This window comes from Sceloporus occidentalis, unplaced genomic scaffold (genome assembly GCF_023333645.1).
Source record: "Sceloporus occidentalis isolate IW3139 unplaced genomic scaffold, rSceOcc1.0.p SCAF_8, whole genome shotgun sequence".
Taxonomy (NCBI): Eukaryota; Metazoa; Chordata; class Lepidosauria; order Squamata; family Phrynosomatidae; genus Sceloporus; species Sceloporus occidentalis.
Window position 1 is genome coordinate 18,265,716 of NW_028316988.1, and position 19,593 is coordinate 18,285,308.

The following is a 19,593-nucleotide window of genomic DNA, read 5'->3' on the forward strand; positions in this document are numbered from 1 at the left end:
AACCCACTATGACTGGTCTATATAGAGCTGCCCCTGTCCATCTTGGTAGGGATCTGTAACCACTAGAGAAATCATTCTCAAACCCTGGCCTTCCGGGTGTCTTGGACTTCAGGTCCCAGAGTCCCAGACCACTGGCCAATAAGGCTGAGGCTTCTGGGAGCTGAAGTCCAAAACACCTGGAAGACCAGACTTCGAGAATCACTGCACTAGAGCATGACTCATCCTATTTCTTTGGACTCTCCCATGCCTTGCAACCTTCCATGCTCTGTCTGTTCACTTTCTCCCAGAAGCACCCCTGCATCTCAGCCTAACAGTACCAACTGATCCAACCCTTGCTTCAGTAAAATCACCAAAACAGAAATGCCCTCTCCTTTTAATTTCATCCCCATCCTTGGCAGAAACCGATTTCTTGCTGCCGTATGCCTTCAAGTCATTTCTGACCTATGCTGACCTTAAGGCAACCCTATCATATGAGTCACCAGTGAGTCAACAGCATGATGCAGCAGCTTAAAAAGCCAATGTGATCCTAGATTGTATCAATAGGAGTGTAGTGTTTAGATCAAGGGAAATTATAGTGCCACTCTATTCTGCTTTGCTCAGGCCTCACCTGGAATATTGTGTCCAGTTCTGGCACCACAATTCAAAAAGGATGTGGAGAAACTGGAGCATGTCCAAAGGAGGACGACCAAGATGGTGAAGCGTCTGGAAACCATAAAGCCCTATGAAGAGCAGCTTAAAGAATTGGGTATGTTTAGTATGGGGAAGAGAAGCTTAAGAGGGGACATGATGGCCATGTTTAAATATTTAAGGGGATGTCATATTGAGGATGCATAAAGCAAACTTGCTCCATCTTTGGAGTGAGAAAAATAATTCAGAATGGTCTGGGGACAACAACCTATAAACTATTGCTAGTCCATATTAGATTTATTGAATCAGCAGAATTTATCCATGTCAAGCATTGATTCAATGAGTCCACTTTAGTTGGGATGAACTGATACAATTCCATCTCATGACAGTTGTTTCCAAAGCCATCAACTCACAAAATAGCTCTTTTGTCCCTTTTGCAAATAGGAAACAACTCCACAGATACCAGCATTAATTCGTTCCAGAACCATTTGTTGCTAATACTCAAAATTAAATAAAAAGAAAGGGCTTTAGGTTAGTTACATAATATCTCGTCCCTTTCAGGGGCATTTTCTTCATCCTGGGGAACAGATCTCTACCAGCCAAGAAAACCCCCCGGAGACAGAAACTGTATACTCTTTTTGTTGAAATGAAAAACCACCAGAAAGTAGCCATTATTACCATCAGTGGAGCTTTTGTCTTAATCTGAATGGAGACATGTAAAAGCTACTTTAATAACTGGGCAGCCCTTGCCTTCGGTTCTCTCTCTCTCTTTCTCTCTCTTTCTCCCTATAACTGTCTTTGCCGTCATTTTAAACTTTGAAAGCAAAGGTTCACAATTTTGCAATGCAACAAACCAACAAATATAAAAAGAAGCCTAATTATTCCTGTCCTGTTTTGCTCCTGGATTTCCTTTTTTTAAACTAATAAACATAAATAAGTTTTCAAGAGAGATGTAAGCGAAGCAGTTCAATGATATGGGAGGACAGACCGATTAAATCTTGCTGACTAAATCTAAAAGAAGGGTATTTAAGATCTGGTGTCTGTTCTTGCCTTGCAGAAATTGGGCGTTTTCGCTGCCACAAGATGTCCTGGCTGCTCCCGGCTTAGCTTGCTTTTTAAAAGGATTTGACACATTTGTGGATTATTCACGGCAAAATGGCATGAGGGCAAAAGCGAATCTGCTTGGGTGGCAGAGGCAAGGGTGCAACTATGGCATTAGGGGACAAAATGAGGGCATTGCCCCTCTAAATAAGAATTCTGTCCTCTCCCAAATGAAAATTTCCTTCAAATTTGGCCACCATCGCAGGAGTGTTGGGAGTGATCTTTCTCAGTGGCTGCTCCCAACTTGTGAGATTCCTTCCTCTGGGAGGCCTGACTGGCCCCATCTCTACTCTTTTGGCTTCAATAGTCAAAGACCTTGGTGAAAACCCTGCCTTAGAAGCAACAATGCAAAATGGCATGGTTCACCATCATGCTAGTGACTTGTAGTGATACACAACAGAGATCCACACAATATGTCCCATTGTGCAACAGGGGCTTCCATTTTGCAATGGGGCATGTTGCACATCTGGACATGTTGTGCATCAGGACTGCAGAGAATTGTAGAGTTGGAAGAGACTACAAGGGCCATCCAGTCCAACTCCATTCTGCCATTCAGGAAGACACAAACAAAGTACACCTGACAAATGGCTATCCGGCCTCTGCTTCCAAAGCTCCAAGACTCCACCATATTCCACTGTCAAACATCTCTTACCACCAAGATGTTACAACTAATGTTTAGGTGGAATCTCTTTTCCTGTAGTTTGAATCTTTTGCTCCAGGACTTGTGGTCATGATAGCATAGCTACATCTCTGTTCCCTTCCTGACAATATGAAGGTTGCACAATGGCACAGTTCAACTTTATAAGATTGTCAGTTGCAACACACACATTTCTTTAAGAGTAACCTATAGTTTTTCATGATCTACACAAGCAAAGGTTTTTCCATGCAAGGAAAATGACATTTCCAACCCCTCCCCACAAGTGAGTGATGCTGCCATGAGGAATGGCAGGCAGGATCTGGCTTTGAATGTTGCAGCCTCCTCTGTGAGCCCCAACCAGTAGCTGAGCAGAGTTTCTTCACCCTATCTATCTAAGGCTAAGGTGGGCATGGGGGGCATTTGCATAGTCTTGTAACAAGACTGCATAGTCTTACTGAAAATGGAGCAGTTATGGATCTGTAACTCTAGGGTTCAAATCCGTAACTGCACTATGAAATGCCAGCCTGCCTTTCCAAAGTCTCACCTAGACCTTTATTGTTTCAAAGGGGGAAAATGAGGTTTAGGCTGGTTGTTATCATGTTACCATCAGTAGCAGCTGGCAGATTCCACATCAAGGGTGCAGTAAACCAACTCGGAGTTATATTCTAGAGGAGCTATCCAAGGTGCTGAGTGTATTGGAGGGATGCAGTTCAATACAGTCGCTTTCATGTCAAGAATTGTTCCTTTCTGGCCTTCCAGGTGTTTTGGACTTCTGCTCCCAGCATCCCAGACCATTGGCCAAGGTGGCTGAAGCTTCTGGGTGCTGAAGTCCCAAAACACCTGGAAGGCCAGAGTTTGGACATTGCTGCTCTATGGAAGTACCTTTTTTTGTGTTGCTAAAAGCATTTAAATTTTATTTCCTGGACTTGAAGATGCTTTGTCTCCCAGTACCACACAACCACAACCAGCCTGCCTGCATAGAGATCCCCCCGCATACCAGTTAAACTCAGAACAACACCAACAACATCTTGACAAAAGGTAGGCTTGTGACTAACATCTTTGCATTTTTCTTTCTCCTGTATGATGTTCAACACCTTTGCCTGCTGAAGAAGCCAGTGGAACTTAGAAAGCCTGCAACATGCACTTTTGGCATTTTCATTGGCCGCTTAAAGGTATTGCTATGGATTTTGAAACATTCCTGATGTTGAAAATGTTGGCCTCTCCTGGAAGCAGAGGGGCACTGCTAGGAGAGAAGATGATCCTTTGTGGTTTTCCAAGCCAGAACAATTTTGACAAGAACCAACACTTTCAGACTCACTAATAGCCAAGAAGTTGCCACCAAAAATTAATCTTTGGTGAAACGCTTGGAGCACTTCAGAACAGTTTGGACCAGAGTTTGCACTCACCCTGCAAAGAAATATATCCATTTTAATCTGTCAGATTTTTGAGGTCCCCCAAGTGACATGTTGTCCTAAATTGTCACTGTCACAACCATTTTGATGAGATCTCCGGGAAAAAGAAAATGCCTGCCTGTCATGTCAGAACAGAAGACTCCATCTCATTTCCCCAACAACTCCTTCAACTCAACAAAAATGCATCCAGACATCTGCTACAAACTGAGAAGAAGAAGAAGAAAACCTGATCTATTTCTGGGAAGATGAAAGGACTGGTCATTTGCAAGACTGGTCATAGAATATTGGGAAAGGGGTTGCTATAAAGTGTAGCCACCTCTTATAATTCAATTTGAGGTGGTGCAGGGGGAAGAGGCAAGAGACAAGTTATAAAAGAGCACAAGAAGATCAACAGTTTTCCAGTATTTCCCCTTCTCTGCCACACACACTTTTGTAAATTATCCCTTGCGACGGTGACTCTGATTCACTTCACTTCAAAAAGAGTTGCCATCTCTCTGGAAGAGACATAACAATATTAGAAACATGGTTTGTTTAGCTGCTCTCATTTGCAGCAGGAGAGATGGGCAGAGTATATTAGCAGAGTGATTCATAAAAGCAAGCCAGTATGGGAAAGGTTTTTTTCCTCTAAGGAAGATTCCCCACCCTGCAAAGCAAGCAAGCAAACAAATAGACTTTGAGATAAAACAGAAAGAAACTCATTCAGTGGATGGGACCATTGTGTTGGCAATGGTCTCCATGTTGCATTACAGGGCTAAGCATTCTAGTCCTGATATTCAGAGGTGTTCAGAGGAGGGTGGCCAAAATGGTGAAAGGTCTGGAAACCTGTGAGGAGAGGCTTAGGGAGCTGGGTATGTTTAACTTGGAGAAGAGAAGGTTAAGGGGTAACATGATAACCATGTTTAAATATTTGAAGGGATGGCACATTGAGGAGGGAGCAAGCATGTTTACTGCTGCTCCAAATACAAGGACATGGAGCAATGGATGCAAACTACAGGACAAGAGATTCCACCTCAACATTAGGAAGAACTTCCTGATGGTAAGAGCTGTTTGACATTGAAAGATGATGCTTCAGAGAGCGGTGGAGTCTCCTTCTTTGGAGGTTTTTAAATGGCCACCTGTTGGGGGTGCTTTGACTGAGTCTTGCTGCATGGCGAGGGGTTGGACTGGATACCTTCCAACTCTATGATTCTACGTTTGTAAGAAACAAACAAAGAACAACAACCACCAAGGCATGTTTCACATACAACCTTTCAGAGAGCATTCAGCTCCAAGGGATTTAGTCATTCTTATTAGCGAGCCTACTGAAATTCATCGGACATACATTAGTCATTTCAAGAGGTCAACTCTAAGTCAATGCCCACCTTGATAAAAATAAAAGAACTGAGAACAAGCATCAAATGGCAGTGTCTGCAGTTGAATTGGGAGCTCTGCAAAATGCTGCTCTCTGAAGTTCAGGGCACGTGAGCTGTGGGTGGATGGGTACATTTCCATCTGGCAAAGGAAAAGCTCAGAATCGAGGATTCAACAAGCAAACCGACAGTACCAAAACTGCATCTCGGGGCACACCGATATGCTCTGAGGAATAAAAGTCAAATAATTCAAGGCGGATCTGAGCGCAAAGCACCTATGGAGTAGGATGACCTGTCTGAGATTTGCTGCCCTGGGCATGCCTTCTCCAAAGAGTCACCCGTATCTTGCTAGAGGAAGAAAGGAAAGGAATTCTGCTTCATCAGAGCACTGACTGCAAGGATGCAACTGGATCCGTCAGTCACTCCTGATAAGGCTGTTTTAACAACCTCCAAGGAGTCTGCCTGTTGCATCTCTGCTGCATGACTCTGCTTGCTCCATTTGATCAGGCCAGCAAGACACAAAAAGGAATATGGCCTCTGGGAGGAGGTCACGCTTCCTCCCACAAACAGCAAGAACAATTCATTTCCTCAATGGAAACTTTCCCGCCCAACTCAGCTGGACAAGCATTGGAGCAGTCAGAATCCAAAAGCCTATTTCATCCTTGGGTTGCTACCATTTATTTAAACAACACAACGGTATCTACTTACAATCCACACTCAGCTGAGATAAAACCTCGGCCAGAAAAAAATGCGATCAGTCTTTTGCTTGCTTTCTTCTCCCAATTTTTCTCCCCTGAAGTCAGAAACAAGCAGCAATATCTGCCAGGAACGCTAAAAGGGCTATTCTCATATAAAATACCCAGGGCAACCTGTTTCCAAGTGCCTGCTCCCGTTTCCAAATCTGCCAAACACCTGCATGCAAAGAAGTGAACGCTTTAATTAAAGCTGCATGGCTTCAGCTTGCTTTAATAATCGGCATCGCGGGTACCATCCAGCCTCAGAAGCTCATTTCAGAATAGCTCCTTCAATCTTTTAAAAGTGTTTTTGAGAAGCTACAGAGATGGGGGCAAATGAATTTTGGGGTCTGAATGCCCACAGCTTCCACCTACTCAGCAACATTTTGTAGCAAAGACCAGTTGGAGTCTGGGTACAAAATCCTTATCCCGAGATTGTCTTTACAAGGTGCCATTCTTCTATAGGCTTGCTGCTTAGTTTGTAGTGGTAAACAGCATCATTTATGTCTGCCTGTTTGGTAACCAGAAGCAGAGACGGCAGTTTCCAAATTCTTCTCAGCTGCTCCACCGGTTCCATCTTGGCTCCCAAAGATTCTGCCCCCGTTTCTCTAAATCAGGGATCGGAAATCTCTGGTTTTCCAGATGTTGTTGGACTGCAATGTCCAGCAGCCTTCACTCCTGAATGAAGGAGGTGGCTACTGCTGGGAGTTGCAGTCCAAGAACATATGAAGGGACATATGTTCTGAAGAACAAGAGGTGGCTGTGTGATCAACAACTATAACCAAATTTGGGAGTTGTACAACATCTTCATTGTGCATGTGTGTGCCTTCATGTTGCCTGTCGACTCCATGAATTTTATAGGTTTTTCTTAGGCAAGGAATACTCAGAGGTGGTTTTGCCAGTTCCCCCCTCATATTTTAGAGGGGGGAACTGGCAAAACCACCTCTGAGTATTCCTTGCCTGGTATTCCTGGTACTGTATATAATACCTGGTATTCACTGGTGGTCTCCCATCCAATCACTAAGCAGGCCTGACCCTACTTAGCTTCCAAGACCAGATAGGATCTGGCACCTTTATGGTATTTAAGCCCTTGGAACACTGAAATAACTCTAACAATTCAAGTATTAGAGAGCCAACATGGTGCAGTGATTTGTTACATTTGGACTCCAGGAGAGTAGGGTTCGGCTATGTAAGTCCACTGAGTGCCCTGGGGCAAGTCACACACTCTCAGCCTCAGAGGAAAGCAATGGCAACCCCCCTCTGAAAAAATCTTGCAAAGAAAACCCCATGATATGTTTGCCGTAGATTCTCCCTAAGTCAGGAATGACTTGAAGGCACCCAACAACAACAAAAATGTATTACATAAAACTATGATGAAATTTGGTTCCACCCCGTCTTGGTTCAGAAAACCAGCATTTTTGGATGTCAGAAGTTGACAGCCATTAGGAACCAACCAGGACTGCATTCCTAAGAGATCTTGAGCCATAATTTGAGGAATTAGCACTAGCAGATTCAAGAAGAAGGAGGAAGATGCAAGGAAGCCAAGCTCTAAACAGGGACAGGCTGCAGGAGGGGATGGAAACCAGAAGTGGGAATCATGGGATGCCCCAGATGTTGTTGCATTGCAACTCTGAGCAGCCCTAGCTAGAATGGCTAATGAAATGCTGGGAGCTGCAGTCCAAGAACATTTGGAGGGTTGCACGATCCCCATTGCTTGTGGAAAAGCTTGCCGTAGTTAATGCAAGATAATGCAACTCAAAAACTAGACCTGGGAAAGGAAGTGGTTTGATACAACTGCCACCGACTGCCTTCCAATAAAACTCCCAAACGTTGCTTGATAATCCTCACCATCATTGGAATACATTTGCAGGCTTGCATCTTGCAAGCGTTAAAGCCCCCCAATGTGTTCTCACCTCTGTACAAAGAGATTTCCTTTTGTCTGTCACTGAGTCGGCTGCCAATCTATTCAACTGCATGCCCTTGACTTCAGTGGCGGTGATATGAAAAGGGTGAGAAAGTTCCCCCAAAGGCCACTGCTATGTTCTTTGTAATTTGACGATGCACCTGTACAAAAATATTTCTTTGCCCTGAGTGTCTGGAGAGGTGCAATGTTCCTGATGTTATTCAATTGATTATCTGGGAGGCTGTGCCTTCCAGGGAAATCTGTGGCATGGAGAAAGACTGCATTTCGGGGTCTTTCTGCAAAGCAGCAGCATTGTGTCTTGTGGAGGAGAGGTTTCTGGTGGTGGTGGGCTTTTGCAGTTGAGAAAAAGGATCTGCAAGTCTCCAGTGACATAGGTTGTTTACCTGGTGATTCTTTTTCGGCCCTTGTGATGGTGATGCCTGAAGAGAGGTGCCTTTCCAGCCTCATCCTCCAAATCTTTATGCTCCATGGAGCCTCTATGTCCAAAATCTATCTACCTGTTGGCGTATTTATTTTAGCCCTTGTGGTAGCAGTGCCTGAACACAGGCACCTTTCCAGCCTTACCCTGACCCCAAATCTCTATTCCCTATGGACCTTGAATGTCCAGGAGTTGTCTACCTGCTGTTGATTCTTTTTCAGCCCTCGTGACAGTGATGCCCAAAAACAGTCAGCTTTCCAGCCTCATCCCTTCTCCAAGTCTCCAGGTCCAGAAGCTGTCTACCTACTGGTGGTTCTTTTTCAGCCCATGTGGTTGTGATGCCTGAAGACAGGCTGCTTTCCAGCCTCATCCCCATTTCTCTATTCCCTATGGAACTTTCATGTCCAGAAGCTGTCTACATGTTGGTGATTCTTTTCCATCCCTTGTGGTTGTGACACCCAAAGACAGGCAGCTTTCCAGCCTCATCACTTCGCCAAGTCTCCATAGAGCCTTCATACCCAGAAGCTGTCTACCCCCTGGTGCTTTATTTTCAGCCCTTGCAACAGTGATGCCCAAAGAGAGGCTGCCCCACCCCCACTCCTTCCACATCATTATCCCCTATGAAACCTCCATGTCTAGAAGTTGTCTACCTGCAAGTGATTCTTTTTCAGCCCTCCTGGTCCTGATGCCTGGAGAGAGGCTGCTTTCCAGCCTCGTTTCCACTCCTCCCACACCTTTATGGACATTCCATGTCCAGAAGCTATCTACTTCTCTTCTTTATTCTTTTTAAGCCTTTGTGGTCCTTATGCCTGAAGAGAGTCTGCTTTCCAACTCCTCCCACATCTCTATTTCCTATGGAACCTCATGTCCAGAAGTTGTCTACCTGCAGGTGATTGCTTTTCAGCCCTTGAGGTCATGATGCTTGAAGAGAGGTCACTTTTCAGCCTCATCCCCACTCCTCCCATACCTCTATGCTCCATGGACCCTCCATGTCCAGAAACTGTCTACATATGCTGGTGATTCTTTTTTCAGCCCTTGTGACCATGAAGCCTGAGGACAGGCAACTTGCCAGCTTTGGTTCAACTCCCTAGACCTCCCTTTTCTCTCTTGCCCTGCAGCACAAAACCGTGGAACAAAACTGGTGCAACTGGGACAGAAGTGGGAAGAGTTGCTTAAAGGGAGACCAGAACTCCAGAGATAGCTGGAGGACTGAGGAAGGAGGAGACAGGGTTGGGAAGGAGAGGCAACCATGAACAACTGTAGGAAAGAACCTTCCCAAAGAAGATTCCCCAAAAGAAGACCCCCCCAAAAAAAGATTCCCCAAAGATTCCCCCAAGAGAACACCCCAAAAAAGAAGATTCTCCCAAAAGAAGGCCCACCAAAAGAAGACTCCCAGAAGAAGATTCACCAAAATAACATCCCTAATGGAAGATTCCTCAAATGAAGACCCCCAAAAGAAGACCCAAAAGGAAGACCCCACCAAAAAAAAAAGACCCCAAAAGAAATTCTTCCCCCCACAAGAAGACATTCAATCCTTCACAACCCTCTTCTCATCTTACCTTGAAGGCCTGGAATGATGCTCTCAGGGTCCCTGTTCTCCTCCTCCTGGCCTTGCCTCCAGGATGGTGATGGGATGGAGAAGAAGCCTCCAAAGATGGTGGTGGTGGTGGGACTATTTCGGGGTGGGAGGGGGCTGCAGAAGCAACCCTCCCAAGGAGGAGGAGGGGGGGTGGCGAGTTGGATCCCTCAGGGTCCCCTATGGGCTCTTCACAGGAGGAGAAAAGAAAGAGGTGAAGAAGGAAGAGGAGGAGAGGAGGAGGAGCAGGGAGCTAGCGATGCCTTGGCCAGCCCATGGATGGAGGGTCTGAGGATGGAAGGGGGGGATGGAAAGACCCCCGACCCACCTCCTCTGATGCTTTAGCTGAAGGAGGGATGGAGAAGCAGAGCAAGCTGGAGCAAGGATGGAAAGGCAGAGCAAGCCTCTTTCTCCTCCTTTGCTTGCAAGGCTGCTGCTGGAGAGATGCTCAGCCCTGCGCTTTGCAGCTGCATCTCCGCCTCCTCCTGGCTGCCCTGAGAGGCGCGTGCACGGGAGGCGCGCCCCCGAGGCGGAGGGGAAGGGGACGCGCTCGCGGGGACGCGCCAGGCTGCAGCGTGGCTTCCAGAGCCAAAGGCATCTACTTGGTTGCTGCTGCAGTTGATGGAGAGAGGGGAGGCCAAGGGTGATGTTGCAGGTGGTCCTCCTCCTCCTGGGCTCTAAGGAGGTGACCTCGGATTGGTGTCACCCAGTGCAGTCCCAAATAGTGTCACCCCCCACCCCCACCCCCAATGACCTCCTCCTCCCATTTCACACCATACAGAATCCTTAACAATGTTGGAAATTTCATAGACTGATGTGTGAAAGGATTGACTTCTGTGGATCTTTCTGGGTGGGCAGAAAGATTCAGGTAACACTGGTCCTTCCAAGTGATTTAGATCCCAGACCAATTACAACTTTAAAGCAGGGTGGGTCTCACAATTTATCGTAAAGAAAAATGTGGCCCTCCAGATATTGTTGAGCTACGGTCCCATCAGCCCTTCTGTCCAGCCTATGGTAAGGAATGCTGGGAGTTGGAGTCCAACAACATCTGGACTCCCACTCAATCTATAAAATAGCAAACTGCAGAAAGTGCCATTCATATGCTGGTCTCCTGATGGGGATAAACAGCTCTGGAAAGTGGCATGTAGATGCACAAGCAAGAAAGCTGAAAGGTATGGGGTCTCTAATGTGATCTTTGTTGAACTCTGTTGTTTTGGGACGGTGAATCAATGTTGTGTTTTAAAGGAGCTACTCTGGTTTTAATGAAACAGTTTACTGGAGCTGTCCAAAGTGCTTAACCCTCTTCTTATAACAAGTTCAGCACCTTGGATGCTTCCCATAAATACTTTGTCAAACCTGATGCCGTTCCTGTAAAACCCTGCATGGATTCACGACTCTGAAGCAATAAAGCCACCAGGCATGAATCCTATTTGTAAGGGCCAACGAGACTCACTGAATCAATGGCATTTACCTAGCGGTTGATGTCAATAATTGATGTGATAGGTTTATTTAAGTAATAGAATTAAGGCCTATAGACACACTAAGGTGTTTTTTTTAAGAAGAGGAATGAAAACGTTATGATGGTTGTGTGTCAGGAAGTGCATTTTGATTTTTCTTTTTGGAAAGGAAAAGGTCTTACACCTAAACTGTGTAGAATTCTAAAGGTCCAAAAATGAAAGCGCCAATTTACCCCACAAATGTTTGGCATCCTTGACTCCTGTGCTATTGGCCTATTAGTTTTTGGTTGTGGGAGCAACTTCATAGAATCATAGAGTTGGAAGAAACCCCAAGGACCATCCAGTCCAACCCCCCTGACATGCAGGAACTCTCTATCAAAACATCCCCGACAGATGGCCATCCAGCCTCTTTTTAAAGACCTCCAAAGAAGGAGACTCCACCACTGTCTGAAGGAGTGTGTTCCACTGTTGAACAGCCCTTGATGTCAGGAGGTTCCTCCTGATGTTGAGGTGGAATCTCTTTTTCTGCAGCTTGCATCCATTGATCCATGTTCTAGTCTCTGGAGCAGCAGAAAACAAGCTTGCTCCATCCTCAATGCGACACCCCTTTAGATACTTAAACAGGGCTATCATATCATCTCTTAACCATCTCTTCTCCAGGCTAAACATACCCAGCTCCCTAAGCCTTTCCTAAACCATAAGGCAGACCCTTCATTCACCATTTTGGTGGCCCTCCTCTGGACAGGCTCCAACGTGTCAACATCCTTTTGACCAATTTTGAAGTCATTTTTGACTTATGGCGACCCTAAGGTGACCATATCATAGGGTTTTCTTGGCAGGTTTCTTCAGAGGTTGTTTGCCATTGCCTTCCTCTGAGGCTGAGAGTGTGTGACTTGCCCATGATCATCCAGTGGATCTTATGGGCAAGCTAGGAATTGAACCCTGATCTCCAGAGTCATAGTCCAACTCTCAAGTCCACTACATCATGCATGCTCTCTTTATGGAACCAAAAAGGACAAGAAAGTCTCTTTACGGAACCAAAAGTGACATGTTTGAGACCTTTTAAGTCATCCAGTGGGTTTTTATGCTCAAGCAGGGGGTTGAACCAGAGTCATAGTCCAATGCTCAATCCACCACACCATGCTAACGCATACAAAACAACTCCTCGCATTCAGAAAACGAGTAGCTCAAGGAGATTGCAAGACTTCAGCCTATCCCGAAGGTGCTAATTTTCTACATATAGGAGAGGTTTTCTCCTCCTGAAGACTTGAGGGACCTCCCTTTTGGTAAGAAATGTTATAGCCCAGATGCACCAGGTTGGCACCCATGTCTGTTGTTTTGTGCCAAACAGTGTGAGGTTTCCATCCACTGGCTATCGGCTTCCATGAAGAAAGGGATCAAGGCTGTATCTGTTGAAACAGGGAGAATTTTAAGTTGAGGTTTAGGAAGCCAAAGAATCTGAAGCGAAATGTGGATAACCAGGGGGCTTTTTTAGATCAAAGGGCCTCTGAGAAATGTGGATTTGCGGCATATTAAAAGATTATTCAAATGTTTCTTTAGAAAATGGTAGCTACACAGATTTAAAGCAGAGGATTTTATTTTATTTTATATTTTAAAGAAACTGTTTTAAGATGCTCCTCTGCCTGAGAGCTTTAGCATTCATCAAATTGTCAGGGTGGGCATGAATGCCACGATCCATCCAAGCTGGGACTAAACATGAGAAATGGGAAATAGGCCACCCGATCTGTCTTTTCAAACTCACATTTACACATACTGATAGTCATATTTTTCTCAGGCTTCTTATGGATGTCATAACTGTGATGCCTGCTTTGAGAAAGATCCAGAAATTGTGCTTTCAAAGAAGCATTTTCAAAGCTGTTGATCTCTTGGTATTTGTTGTCGTTGTGTTCCTCTACATCATTTCTGCCATATGGCAACCTTATTATTTTTTTTTCTGAGGCTGACAGTGTGTGACTTGTCCAAAGCCACCCAATGGGTTTCCATGGCCAAGTAGGGAATCAAACCCTTATCTCCAGAGTCCTAGTCCATTGCTCAAACCACTACCCATGCTGGCTCTGACCTCTGGTATACCAGCTGTTTTTTCTACTCATTTATTTATATTGACTTACATTGAAAGATACATAAAGACTGAGGTGGAACTACCCTACCCTTTGCACTCAATCCCCCTGGATTCACCATTTAGCCACTGCAGATCTCCCACTGCTATAACTGGCTGGAGGAGAGCGGTTCCAATTGGATAGATAGCAGCAGGTTAACAATAGTTTTTGTACATTTTTACGGCTGTCTTTGTATGTGTTTCTTCCTAATGTTTAGGGGGAATCTCTTTTCCTGTAGCTTCCATCCATTGCTCCATGTCCTATTCTCTGGAGCAGCAGAAAATAAGCTTGCTCCCTCCTCAATATGACATCCCTTCAAATAGTTAAACAGGGCTGTCATATCTTAACCGGCTCTTCTCCAGGCTAAACATATCCAGCTCTCTAAGTCATTCCTTATAGGGCATGGTTTCCAGACCCTACACCATTTGAGTCGCCCTCCTTTGGACATGCTCCAGTTTACCAATGGCAAACCTCCTCTGAACAAATCTTCCCGAGAAAATGCCAGGATAGGTTTGCCTTAGGGTTGCCATAAGTCGGAAATGACTTGAAGGCACACAACTGCCGCAATAAGTCATAAGCAGAATGCTAGCCAATAAAGAGAAGGATCAGGAGGAGGAGGACAAGGAGGAGGAATGACGATGATGATGATGATGAGTGGTATGTCTCGGTGCACTTTAACCCAATTGCATTTGGGAAGGTGTGTGTGTACGTAGTCATGTTTCTTTCCTTTGATTTCCTCCTTCCATTCCTTTTTGTGTGTAATGTACCATCTCTCTCCCCCCAACTCCCTCCCTCTCTCTCTTCCCTTGTGTCTCTTTTTCAGTCCCATCTTCTTATCAGTGTGGTCTCCTCCCCTCCTTTCTGGCTGCACAATTTGTGGTCTGACTCAAGCGCTCCTTAACTCAATCAGCATCCTGGCAAATTCGATCAGGACATGCGAGCGCAGGGCACAAATCTCTGGCAGTGAATGTCAAAGGCCCTGCGGCACTGCAACCCAGCTTCGGTCCACCATGCGCCGTCCATCTTTAGCAGAACAGATGGAGGCCTGTCACCCTTCTCGCCGGCCTCCTGGTTTTGTCTCCTCCTTCTCTGATTGAATTTCAATTGTCATGACAGCCATTTCTTGGACGGTTGCTCCGGGGGGTTTGGCCTCCTGGAAACCCTCAATTGGGTGCTTCAGTAATGCGTGTATTTTCTTTCTTTTTTTAAAAAAAACCCTCTACTTGTAGGTCACATTTTTCTTTGTTGGTATTTGGTTTCACAAAGGACGTTTTTGCGTCTCTCTGGGGTGTGATGTGTTTAGAGATTCTGCTATCTCAAGGTCTCCGGGACAAATGTCTTAGAGAATTGATTTCAAGGCCTTGCGAGTTCACTCTTATCTCTATCTGAGGCAGCTTGAATAAAGTTCCCCTCTTTTCACCCTAGGCTAGCATATGCATGCACACACACACACACATACACACATAATCTTATTTTAAAGAAGCAACAACCACTATGCTCAGAATAAAAGGGGGTGGCTGCTTTTCAGTCCATTTGCATCTCCAAATAAATGGGTGGCAGGCCAGGCAGGCATTTCACAGGGAAAGCTTTCTCCAGCCTGGAAACATACTCTCTTTCTCTCTTTGTGTGTGATGTTGTGCCTATTCAACTTCAGCTTTGTGCAGCTGGAGAAAACACAGCAGCCCACGCCTGAGAAATAGCATGGCTACCTTGTAGTGGGATGGAAAGCTTATGTTGTAATGTGGGGTGCATTAAAGTGGTCCCTCCACATTTTCTGGGGCTATGGGTGAAGGACCCCCGTGAATGTGGAAAACTGAAAATTAAAACAACAACCCGCTATTCTTTTTTACTTAAGAGAACACCTCTCTAGGAAGCTCCAGGTCCTCCGGTGCAACTCTATGGCCAACATCTGCCAGAGGTTGATCATAGAATCATGCTGGAGGACTTAAAAATGCCTAGAGAAGCCTTTTCTCTCAGAATGTCTAGGTTCTCCAGCACAACTCAATGCTCAACTTCTGGCAGAGTTGCGTTGGAGGACCTAGAGATTCCTAGAGAGAACATATTATTCAAAACCGCAACTAATCCAATCTGTAAATGCCAAAGCCGCAAATGTGGAGGTCTAACTGTACATGCCATAGTCCAAGAGAGGTGAAGTTGTGCATTTGGCAATGTTGTACACTGTGGTTGTGCATTAGACACATGGCACCATGGTTGCACACTGCACACTGCTGTTGCATGTTGTGGGCTTCACATTGCAGACTTTACAACAGCAGCCAGTCACTGGCATGTGATTCTATTCTGCTGGGTCTGGGGGAGTTTCATAGCGCTACTGAAACACATCTCCACTTGTGGATATTTATGCTACACTGAGGGGAGGCTGGATTGCAGCCAGTGCATTGGTGATATAAAAACAGCATTAAGGCCAAAATCCAGTTTAATTCCCAGCTAGAGTAGACCTGCAAAATCAATGAAACTTGGTAAATCAACACAGTGGAATCAAATTAGACTCAATGGGTATACTCTAATTGGGTTTATCAATTAGACACAGGTCTAAATATTTGTGTGAATTATTTCCCAGCGTCCTGAGTATGTTTGGCCCTTCGGTCTTCATTGTTGTTGCCTTCAAGTCATTCATGATTTACGGTGACCTAAGTGTAATGTTTGCCTTGCTCCTCAAGCTAGCCGTATGCATAAAACATAACCACATTTGCGTATGTTGAAACCCTTCCATGCGCTGGAGCTCCAGACCATTCATGACAATTCCAAGCAATCATTAAAAGAGTAATAAATGGAGGCAGGAAAGAGAGGTGGAGAGAACTGAAGGTTACAAGCATCAATATCATATTTGCTGCTGCTGGGGGGTGAGGGACAAAGCCACATTTAAGGGACTCGGTGCCATAAAAGTGCCAAATTAATTTTTCTCCCGATGAAATGAAGTGCTACTGCAAAGGTTACTGGTCATCAAATAGGAGTTTTGATCGTGAAATAAGGAGAGGGGGATCTTGATTTTATTGATGAGTGAGTGCAAAGAAAGAAATCGGGGAGGGAAGGAAGGAAGGAAGGAAGGAAGGAAGGAAGGAAGGAAGGAAGGAAGCCTAATGCTTTTAAAGCAGGGCTCACTGCAAATTGTTTTTACTATATTTGCTGAAAATTTATTATTTAAAAAGAATAATTGTACAAATAAAGTAGTGCTGGGGAACATGTGGTGCTTGACTATAGTCAGGCCAGGAAAATATGTTATTAAGACCTGACTCAAAATAAGCAGCCAAAATCAGGAATAGATAAGTAAAGCTAATAAATCTTTCTCATATAATGTAGGTAATAAACATGTGTATCAGTTAAATCTACATAAGTTCAACCAACAAAGTCAAAAAGGGCCTCAACCCAACATTCCCTTAGAATAATCTAAACACTTACATGCAAACATGCGCCACAGCAACAATACACAACTCTCATGCAGAATAGCAAGATTGCACATACACGCCAATGGCTAGATGCCATTGCTCAATGTACAATACACGATGGACAACCATAATGCATAATCACAAGGCAAACTATAGGATGCACAACCACAATGCAAGCTACATAATGCACAACCAAAACAAACAATGCTCAAAGCACAAATGCAAAATCTTTGCTCAAATGCAAAGACAGGCACATTTGGTTTTCTTAGGGAAGGAATACTCAAAGGTGGTTTTGCCTGTTCCTTCCTCTGAAATATAGCCAACAGCACCTGGTATTCATTGGTGGTCTTCTATCCAATTACTAACCAGGGCTAACCCTGCTTAGTTTCCAAGATCAGACAAGATCTGATGCTTTCAGGATATGTAGCCCCTATAAGTATAAAATACACATGATAGTTACTATTCAGAGTAATGCATGGGGACCCTCACTTATGTAGGTTGCCTCGCATGTTCCACCTACATTTATAGGTTCACAAATTATTAGTGCAGAATACATGCGATAATCTGTGGATCTATAGACACAAGTGGAGCACGAGGAACATAAAATCCTACACAAGTGAAGGTCCCCAGGCACAAATCTGAATAGTAATGGGAGTCCTATGACAAGCACTATGAATCAAGTCAACCTTATGCTATGGTGAATAATTTGCCCCGCATCCATAATGCAATTTATACATCACCAGGAACAACCTTCACCATCCCTCACTATAGTGGATAGGACTGATGGGAGTTGCAATCCAGGAATAATAATAATAATAATAATAATAATAGTAATAATTTATTTATATTCCGCCTTTTCCCTGGGGAATCAAAGTGGATTACAACAAAAGTATAACGATAAAATATCATAAGGATAAAATTCACAATGAATGTCTGCAGGGCCACATGTTCCTCAGCACTGAACAGAAAGAGCAGCGGTTGGTATTGATCCAAGAACAAGAAGGGAAATATTAAAAGGAGAGAACCGCCTGCTCTATTTTCACTCTTACCGCAAAGGCAGATGCAAGGGGAGGGTGGGAGGACTCCCAGGTGTGTTTTCCACCAGCTTCAGCAAACACAAAGCGTTTGTGTTGAACACACAAAACATTGAACCCTTGCCTCTTGTGAGCCATGCATTAGCCCTCCTGGGTCGATGGCATAAAAGGCCCCCATGCCACCATTGCGAGACTCCCATTTTCAGCCTTATAATTTCCTCTCATTTTGCTGAAAGCTAACAAGTACGTACAAAATGCTGGTGCAAAGAGCTCTGTGTTGGGTTTTGTTTGCATTGTAAAGGTGTTACCCGCAGCGCCAGCCTCTCCGGGGATATATTACAAAGGTGGCATTTGGATCCAGAGGCACAAAGGGGAATAATAACAACAACAATAATCACAGGAGCGGGAGGCTACATTGGAAGAAAACAAAATAACGGGAGGCACCAATTCATTCCTCCCACCCAGGATCACAATATTAGAGGAACTTAGGAAGGGATGATGTGGAGGTGGATGCATTGAAAAGGGTCAAGCATTGCGGGTGGAGGTGAAGGTGGCAGAAAAGCCCATAGGAAGACTTTGGTCTAATCTCCACTGCAGAAATAATGCAGTTTGGCACTACTTTAATTGCCACGGCTCAGTGCTATGGAAGCTGGGATTTGTCATTTGATGTGGCATGACAGCTCTTTGTCAGAGAAGACTAAAGGCCTGAACAGACAGGCCAAAATAAAGCTGTTTCAGGTCACTTTGGAGGTATACTATTTAAATGCCTGAAGATGCGCCAAAGCTGCACCCAAGTCCTTAGGACTAAAGCATGGCTTTGGCGTGGCTTATGGCCTCTTAGGACGCATGCATAATTTAAACAGCATACCTCCAAAGTGACCCGAAGCAGCTTTATTTTGGTCTGTCTGTTCGGGCCCTAAATTACAAATCCAAGAATTGGAACTGAATGATGGTTCCCCCCCAGTCATGGATCATCCATTTGAATTGTTGTTTTATGAAAAGTCTGGAGGAGGAAGGTGTTGTTGCCAGAATTAAATGGAACACTAAATTCATGAGAGCGGAGGGTGTACAAAAACAGGTTGGCACGACAAAGGCACCCCTTTATTAATGTCTCTAAACTGAAACAATCTCTACATTTGATCACGTTACATTTGTTGACGTTTAAAGTGCCAAAAGAGTTAGGTTTTGGGTTTTTTTTATTGTTGGGACTGACTAATGCAGCTGCCATAGCCCTGAAAGTGTTAAGGCAGGAGTCTCAGTATTGTCACTTCCATGGCTTATTGCTGTTTATATTGTCTAAAAATACTGAACGTTTGATGATTAATTCCGTGGTTTTGTTCACATACAAAACTATATATATAAAAAAACAATATCCCGTGCTAAACAGAAGAAGGGAATTTGTAAGTAAACGTCTGAAATGTCAGACTTGCTTTGATGTTCAGGAACAGCACCCATTTCTTTATAATCTCGCCGCTTTTGCAGCTGTAACAAATCCTGAGACATTGAAAGCTCAGTCTCTGCTTTTCATTTGATGTGGGCAGAGTAGGGCATGGCATGGCATGCCAGGAAGGATTCAACACATGGTCAGAAATGGTCATCATCACTTCATGTACCAGATCTGAGTTCCTGCAATGATAAAGGTTCTGAATGTGAGCCATTCTCTGCTCTTCGTGGCTGCATCTACACTGCAGACTTAATGCACTTTGACACCACTTTAACTGTCATGGCTCAAAGCTGTGGAATTTTGAGATCGGTAGTTTTGTGAGCTATTTAGCCTTTTCTGTCAGAGAACTTTGGTGCCAC

General features: G+C 44.5%; 1 protein-coding gene across 3 annotated transcripts in view; it reads right to left on the minus strand.

Annotated features, from left to right (window-relative positions):
- The window catches only part of LOC149308097 (protein FAM163B-like), a 31,422-nt gene extending 21,142 nt beyond the window's left edge, over positions 1–10,280 (minus strand). Inside the window, exon 1 of one of the 3 annotated variants that reach the window (XM_089535071.1) lies at positions 9,762–10,280. The gene's annotated coding sequence lies outside the window, so the exon portion shown is untranslated. Of the gene's footprint in view, positions 1–5,834; positions 5,855–9,761 lie in introns of those variants that run through there. The other 2 variants (XM_089535070.1, XM_089535073.1) reach the window with 2 other exon arrangements.
- Between the last annotated feature and the right edge of the window lie 9,313 nt (positions 10,281–19,593).